The sequence below is a fragment of the Arachis hypogaea genome, chromosome 9, assembly GCF_003086295.3.
Source record: "Arachis hypogaea cultivar Tifrunner chromosome 9, arahy.Tifrunner.gnm2.J5K5, whole genome shotgun sequence".
NCBI classification, from domain to species: domain Eukaryota; kingdom Viridiplantae; phylum Streptophyta; class Magnoliopsida; order Fabales; family Fabaceae; genus Arachis; species Arachis hypogaea.
This window is the reverse complement of record NC_092044.1, coordinates 57,843,368-57,851,362: the sequence shown is the minus strand read 5'-3', so window position 1 is coordinate 57,851,362 and position 7,995 is coordinate 57,843,368. Positions and strand designations below refer to the sequence as shown.

The 7,995-nt window shown below is 36.7% G+C and overlaps 1 non-coding gene across 1 annotated transcript; it reads left to right on the top strand.

Annotated features, from left to right (window-relative positions):
- The first annotated feature begins 242 nt into the window (after positions 1-242).
- Positions 243-346, top strand: LOC112713930 (small nucleolar RNA R71). The gene has a single exon (XR_003158890.1). It is a non-coding gene; the product is annotated as a small nucleolar RNA R71 (small nucleolar RNA).
- The last annotated feature ends 7,649 nt before the right edge of the window (positions 347-7,995 follow it).

Here is a 7,995-nt window from a genome sequence, read left to right as displayed (position 1 = left end):
GAGCCAATATGGCATTCAGAGCATGAATTTCAAGAACTCCCTTCCTTTGAGGCATCCCATTATTAATGGAATTCCTCTCAGAAGTGTACATGAATTGATTATTTACAACCATGTCAATAAGCTCTTGAGCTTCTGCAGGTGTTTTCTTTAGAATGGATCCACCTGCAGAATGGTCCAATGACATTTTCGAAAATTCAGATAGACCATAATAGAATATATCTAATATGGTCCATTCTGAAAACATGTCAGATGGACACCTTTTGGTCAGCTGCTTGTATCTTTCCCAAGCTTCAAAGAGGGATTCACCATCTTTTTGTTTGAAGGTTTGAACATCCACTCTGAGCTTGCTCAACTTTTGAGGAGGAAAGAATTTATCCAAGAAAGCCGTGACCAGCTTATCCCAGGAGTCCAGGCTATCCTTAGGTTGTGAATCCAACCATATTCTAGCCCTGTCTCTTACAGCAAAAGGGAAAAGCATGAGCCTGTAAACTTCAGGATCTACTCCATTCGTCTTAACAGTCTCACAAATCTGCAAGAACTTAGTTAAAAACTGGTAAGGATCTTCAGATGGAAGTCCATAAAACTTGCAGTTCTGTTGCATTAGAGCAACTAGTTGAGGTTTCAGCTCAAAGTTGTTTGTTCCTATGGCAGGAATGGAGATGCTTCTTCCATCAAATTTGGATGTGGGCTTAGTAAAATCACCAAGCATCCTCCTTGCATTATTATTATTGGGTTCGGCTGCCATCTCCTTCTCTTGTTCGAAAATTTCTGAAAGGTTGCTTCTGGATTGTTGTAATTTAGCTTTTCTTAGTTTCCTCTTCAGAGTCCTTTCAGGTTCTGGATCAGCTTCAACAAGAGTGTCTTTTTCCTTGTTCCTGCTCATATGAAAGAGAAGAAAACAAGAAAAGAAAGAGGAATCCTCTATGTCACAGTATAGAGATTCCTTTATGTTAGTAGAAGAAGAAAGGGGAGAAGAATGAAGAAGAGTGGGTTCGGATATTTAGATGGAGAGAGGTGAAGATGAGTGTTAGTAAATAATTAATTAAAATAGAAGAAGAGTAGAGGAAGAGAATTCGAAAATAATTTTTAAAAAGGGGTTAGTAGTTTTCGAAAATAAAAGATAAGGTAGAATTAAAATTAAAACATGAAACAATTAGTTAATTAAAAAGAATTTTTGAAAAAGGGGTGAGATATTTTCAAAAATTAGAGAGGAAAGAGTAGTTAGGTGGTTTTGAAAAAGATAAGAAACAAACAAGAAGTCAAATAGTTAGTTAAAACAAAAATATTAAAATTAAATTTGAAAAGATGAGAAGATAAGAAGTTAGATAAGATATTTTGAAATCAAATTTTGAAAAAGATAAAGATTTGAAAAAGGTAAGATAAAAAGATAAGATTTTTAAGAAAAAGGCATTTTGAAAAAGATTTAATTTTTTTAAAATGACTTAACTAACAAGAAACTACAAGATAAGATTCTAGGATTTAAAGATTGAACCTTTCTTAACAAGAAAGTAACAAACTTCAAATTTTTGAACCAATCACATTAATTGTAAGCATATTTTTGAAAATATGATATAAAAATGAGGAAAAGGATTTTGAAAATAGTTTGAAAAAGAATTTAAAAAGATAAGTTTCTTAAAATTGAAATTTTGACTTGACTTGTAAGAAACAACTAATTTTAAAAATTTTTGACCAAGTCAACCCAAAATTTCGAAAATTTGGAGAGAAAAATGGAAAAGATATATTTTTGATTTTTTTGAATTTTTAATTATGAGAGAGAAAAACACAAATATGACCCAAAACATGAAAATTTTGGATCAAAACACTTAATGCATGCAAGAACACTATGAATGTCAAGATGAACACCAAGAACACTTTGAAGATCATGATGAACATCAAGAACATAATTTTGAAAATTTTTTGATGCAAAGAAAACATGCAAGACACCAAACTTAGAAATCTTTAATGCATGGACTCTTACAAACGAAAAATGCATATGAAAAACAACAAACAACACAAAACAAGAAATCATCAAAATCAAACAAGAAGACTTGTCAAGAACAACTTGAAGATCATGAAGAACACCATGAATGCATGAATTTTTTCGAAAAATGCAAGAAAAAATTTTAAGGCATGCAATTGACACCAAACTTAAAATTTGACTCAAGACTCAAACAAGAAACGCAAAATATTTTTGATTTTTATGATTTTCTAATTTTTTTGTATTTTTATTTTATTTTTTCGAAAATATTCTTTTAGAAAAACGAAAATAAAAGAAAAATTTTGAAAACTTTTTGAAAAGAAAATAAAAAGAAAATTACCTAATCTGAGCAACAAGATGAACCGTCAGTTGTCCAAACTCGAACAATCCCCGGCAACGGCGCCAAAAACATGGTGGACGAAATTGTGATCCTCAAAATTGGTCTCTTTGTATTTGTATGAACTCAAAAATACCCCAAAGAGATCATGGTATGATGAATTGGGATCTTAATAATCCCTGGTAATGGCACCAACAGCTTAGTGTTGTTGTTGGACCAAAAGAGTTACAGGCACTGTTAGAGAAGCTCACAACTCCGTTCAACTTAACCAGCAAGTGTACTGGGTCATCCAAGTTATACCTTACGTGAGTAAGGGTCGATCCCACAGAGATTATGGTATGAAGCAAGCTATGGTCACCTTGTAAATCTCAGTTAGGCAGATCAAATGGTTATGGATTTCGAAAATTAATAATAAACAGAAAATAAAATAGGATAGAAATACTTATGTAAATCAATAGTGGGAATTTCAGATAGGCGTATGGAGATGTTGTGCTCCTCTAGAAACTCTACTTTCTTATTACATTCATCCAATGCTTCCTACTCCTTTCCATGGCAAGCTGTATGTAGGGCATCACCGTCGTCAATGGCTACTTTTCATCCTCTCGGGAAAATGGTCCTATGCGCTGTCACTGCATGGCTAATCATCTGGAGGCATCACCCTTGACAATGGCTACATCCCATCCTCTCAGTGAAAATGGTTTAAATGTTCTGTCACAGCACGGCTAATCATCTGTCGGTTCTCAATCAGGTTGGAATAGAATCCATTGATTCTTTTGCGTCTGTCACTAACGCCCAGCCTTCAGGAGTTTGAAGCTCGTCACAGTCATTCAATACCGGAATCTTACTCGGAATACCACAGACAAGGTTAGACTTTCCAGATTCCCGGAATCCTACTTGGAATACCACAGACAAGGTTAGACTTTCTGGATTCCCATGAATGCCGCCATCTATCTAGCTTATACCATGAAGATTTTGTTGGGGAATCTAAGAGATATGCGCCCGGCCTAAGGTAGAATGGAAGTGGTTGTCAGTCACGCGCGTTCATAGGTGAGAATGATGATGAGTGTCACGGATCATCACATTCATCAAGTTGAAGTGCAACGTATATCTTGGAATAAGAATAAAAGAGAATTGAATAGAAGATAATAGTAATTGTATTGAAACTTGAGGTACAGCAGAGCTCCACACCCTTAATCTATGGTGTGCAGAAACTCCACCGTTGAAAATACATAAGTGAAAGGTTCAGGCATGGCCGAATGGCCAGCCCCCATAAAGGTGATCAAAAGACCGAATGGTCAAAAGATGACTAATACACTAGTAAAAAGTCTTATTTATACTAAACTAGCTACTAGGGTTTACATGAGTAAGTAATTGATGCATAAATCCACTTCTGGGGCCCACTTGGTGTATGTTTGGGCTGAGCTTGATCTATCCACGAGCTGAGGCTTCTCTTGGAGTTAAACGCCAAGTTATAACGTGTTTCGGGCGTTCAACTCCGGGTTGTGACGTGTTTCTAGCGTTTAACTCCAGACAGCAGCATGTACTTGGCGTTGAGCGCCACTTTACGTCGTCAATTCCCGAATAAGGTATGGACTATTATATATTGCTGGAAAGCTCTGGATGTCTACTTTCCAGCGCGCCATTTGGAGTTCTGTAGCTCCAGAAAATCCATTTTGTGTGCAGGGAGGTCAGATTCCAACAGCATCAGCAGTCCTTTGTCAGCCTCCTATCAGAGTTTTGCTCAAGTCCCTCAATTTCAGCCAGAAATTACCTGAAATCACAGAAAAACACACAAACTCATATTAAAGTCTAGGAATGTGAATTTAACATAAAAACTAATGAAAACATCCCTAAAAGTAGCTTGAACTTACTAAAAACGACCTAAAAACAATGCCAAAAAGCGTATAAATTATCCGCTCATCAGGTATGTTCTTATTATTGGTTATGCAAAGGAATATTTTGGGGTTTTCAAAAGGGTTGAACAAGTAATGTAAAATAACAAGTCGTCAAAATAATAACTAGTAAAGCTCTTAGTAATGTGTGAGAACTGGAAGTCCTATCATAGTTATCCTTATCAATTGTGATGAGAATTGAATTTTTCTCCCACTAAGTCAACCTCTAAATATGAAGGTAAGTTAAGTGGATGAATTAATTTTTATTCCTCAAGTCCTAGTCTTTCCTTAGGAAAGGCTAGAGTTAGTGGAACTCGAATTAATTCTTGAAGAATTCTAATTTTCAGTCAACAATGAATTTGATAACTCAAGAGTTACCAATTAATCAACCAAAGCCAAAAGGGAATAAAATCTACTTGGATGAAAATAATTTGGATAGAGCCCAAGCATTAATAACATAAATTAGAGAAAACAATCATAAGTCTGAAATACCTCAAATTATATTAATTAAGAAAATCCTAACATGAAAAGTTCATAAGCCAAATAGGCAACATAACTAATACAAGCATTAAAGTATCTGAAAGTAAAAGAGGAATATAAAGTAAAAAGGAATATTAAACCTGATGAAGAGTTGAAATCCTAAATCCTTTAAGAGGAATCTTAATCCTAAATCCTAGGAGAGAGGAGAGAACCTCTCTCTCTAAAAACTACATCTAAAACCTAAAATTGAATTATGAAAGCCTGCTGAGTCTCTGCATGTTCCCTGACTTTAATCTGTGTTTCTGGGCCGAAAACTGGGTTGAAATGCGGCCCAGAATCTCTGCCAATGACTTTTGTAATTTTGCAGATCGCGCACGTTACGCGTCCGCGTCGTCCACGCGATCGCGTCACTCAGCTTTTTCGTATCACGCGTGCGTGTCGTCCACGCATTCGCGTCGTTTGTGCTTTTCCAATCCGCGTGGTCGCGTGAGCCATGCGGCCGCGTCACTGTGATTTTCTCTCTTCCGCGCGGTCGCGTGAGTCATGCAGCCACGTCACTTCTCGCTGGTCATCTCCTTAATTTCTTGTATTCCTTCCATTTTTGCAAGCTTCCTTTCCAATCTCCCACTCATTCATGCCCTATAAAGCCTGAAACACTTAACACACAGATCACCGCATCGAATGGAATAAAGGAGAATTAAAATACCTAATTAAAAGTCTCTAGGAAGTAGGTTTTCAATCATGTAATAATTTTAGGAAGGAAATATAAATCATGCAAATCATATGAATAAGTGGATGAAAAGCTTGATAAAACCACTCAATTAAATACAATATAAACCATAAAATAGTGGTTTATCAACTACCTATGACCCAAAATTGACCAAAAATACAGAATTTGCAAAAATCTTTTGGCATTTTGAGAATTTTCAAATACAAGCAAAGGAAACTTGCTCCACAAGCAACCTATAACCTATTTGTTTGAAACAAGCATATGAAAGAAAACTACCTACAATGGTAACTCAAATCACTTATTAATCAAAGCTACAAGAAAGTGGAAAGAGTTTACCATGTTGGGGTCTCTCTCACCTAGCACTTTTGGTTTATGTCCTTAAGTTGGACCTTTGGGAAGCACTTTGTCATGGCGGCTTATGCTTGTACTCATCCTTGAATCTCCAAGGATCTATGTTTCTCAAATGGTTGACAGAAATTCCAACCATCTTCACCATGTTTGGATGGAGTTCCACCTAAGATATGAGCTCCCATAGTTGGTCTTCATGCTTCGATCCGGGATCCCATATCTTATTTTCACACCCGTCTTCAAAGTGATCTTCATGATTTTTTTGTTCGGGTGGTTGATGATGCATGAAAACTTGTCTCTCAACAAATCTCCCTTCGGCAAGTATACCGAATTTATCGTCAAGTAAAAACTCGCAATAGAGTGAGGACGAATCCATAGGGATTGATTGGTCAAGAAACTTTAGTTGGAAGAGTTTGCTAGTTGAGCTAAACAGAGTGTAGTTTGAGAATTGCAAACAATTTAATGGCGAAAAAGTAAATAGCAGAAAATAAAGTGCAGAATCTTAAATGGAAATTTGGGGTAATGAGCATGAAAATAAATGAAAGAAAATAAAGAAAATGGGTAAGATCATAAATGGGGGATTCATTAGGCTCAGGAGAAGTTGTATTCTCCGGATCAAGTTCATTTTCATCTATTCCTCAATCAATGCATCTATTGATCTCCTCGGCAATCTTAGGTGATTAGATTCCAATTCCGTGGTAATACAACCTCTCTAAGCTTGAACAATTGCCCAATTCCTTGATTTAATTGCTCATGGGAAGAGATGAAGTATGGTCACTGATTATACCACATGTATTTCCAAATCAAAGTGTTGGGAGGATTACATGTCACTATATCCGCCCAGACCCCAATTTGGTCCTACATGAGAAAGCATTTCTAGCATGATCTCCTCGTCCCTTTTCCAAGGCTCAGAGGAGATCCAATTATGGAGAGTTTCTTTTCCAAGACAACTAACCAATTGAATTAAGATCGAAAGCTTCCTAGTAAATCAAAAGAGAAGAAAGAAGAAGAGAATGAAAACTATAATTGATCAATCAAAATTACAACAGAGCTCTCTAACCCAATGAATGGGGTTTAGTTGTTCATAGCTCTAGAAATGGAAAATGGCAGAAAATGATACATCCCAGCTAAAAGTGCAGAAAGATAAATATACAGAGAGTAGTTCTCCAAAGTGCCAAGCTTTTCTATAGTTCAAAACTACTCCTATATATACTACTCCTCTTGATTTTCTAGTGAGTTCTTCAAGTCTTGGATGTGGGCTTTGGATCTTGAGTTGAAGCAGTTCCAATCTTTAGTGGGCCCAGCTTGCAGAGAAGTATGAATTAGGCATGGGCGTTAGTGAAGTTAACATTAAGTGACATTGTGGGTTCGAGAACGTTAGTGGCAATCACAATTTTCACTAACGTTCCAACCCCATATAGCCTACGTTAACTCCAACGTTAGTGGCACTAACGTGACTACTAATGTTGCCTTGAAAATCTTCGCTAGCGTTATTGGGACTCACCTTTCCCAATAACGTTGGCTTATAACCCTTTGTCCCTACGTTAGAGTTCACGTTAGTGTAACTAACGTGGCTCTTAACATTGTTATGCCTCACCTTTGAGAGCGTTAGTGACCCTTACCTTTGTCACTAACGCTCAAAGTGCCCCTACTCTCCATGTTAGAGCTCATGTTAACTAAGTTAACGTGGCCACTAACGTGGTAGTAATGCCATCTTCCAACGTTAGTGACAAAGGTGAGTGTCACTATCATTGGCATTGTTCCTCTCTTCCACGTTAGAGTTCACGTTAATTAAGTTAACGTGACTCTTAATGTGGCTCATTACCAATTCTTGGAACGTTAGTGGTGTTCACATTTACCACTAACGTTGGAGCTTTCTTTTGTCTCCACGTTAACTTAGTTAACGTGGCAATTAACGTGGGCTTATAATGGCTTCGCGGGCGTTATTGGTGATCACTTTTTTCCTTAACGTTGCAAGCTATTTACCATTCCATGTTAGTGGTCACGTTAACTAGATTAACGTGAGTACTAACGTGATTTTTCCTTGCTTCCTTTGTCCTGAAATCAAGCAATTAAAGTGCATCAAAGCTCTAGCCAAAGTCATGAGATTATGCATCATCAATTTATCATTCAATTCTAGCAAAATCCTCATGAAATCATGTGAAATTCACAATAGTTGCTTGAATCAAGGTGTAAGTGTATTTTCATCCAAAACTTGCCTTTTTCACTA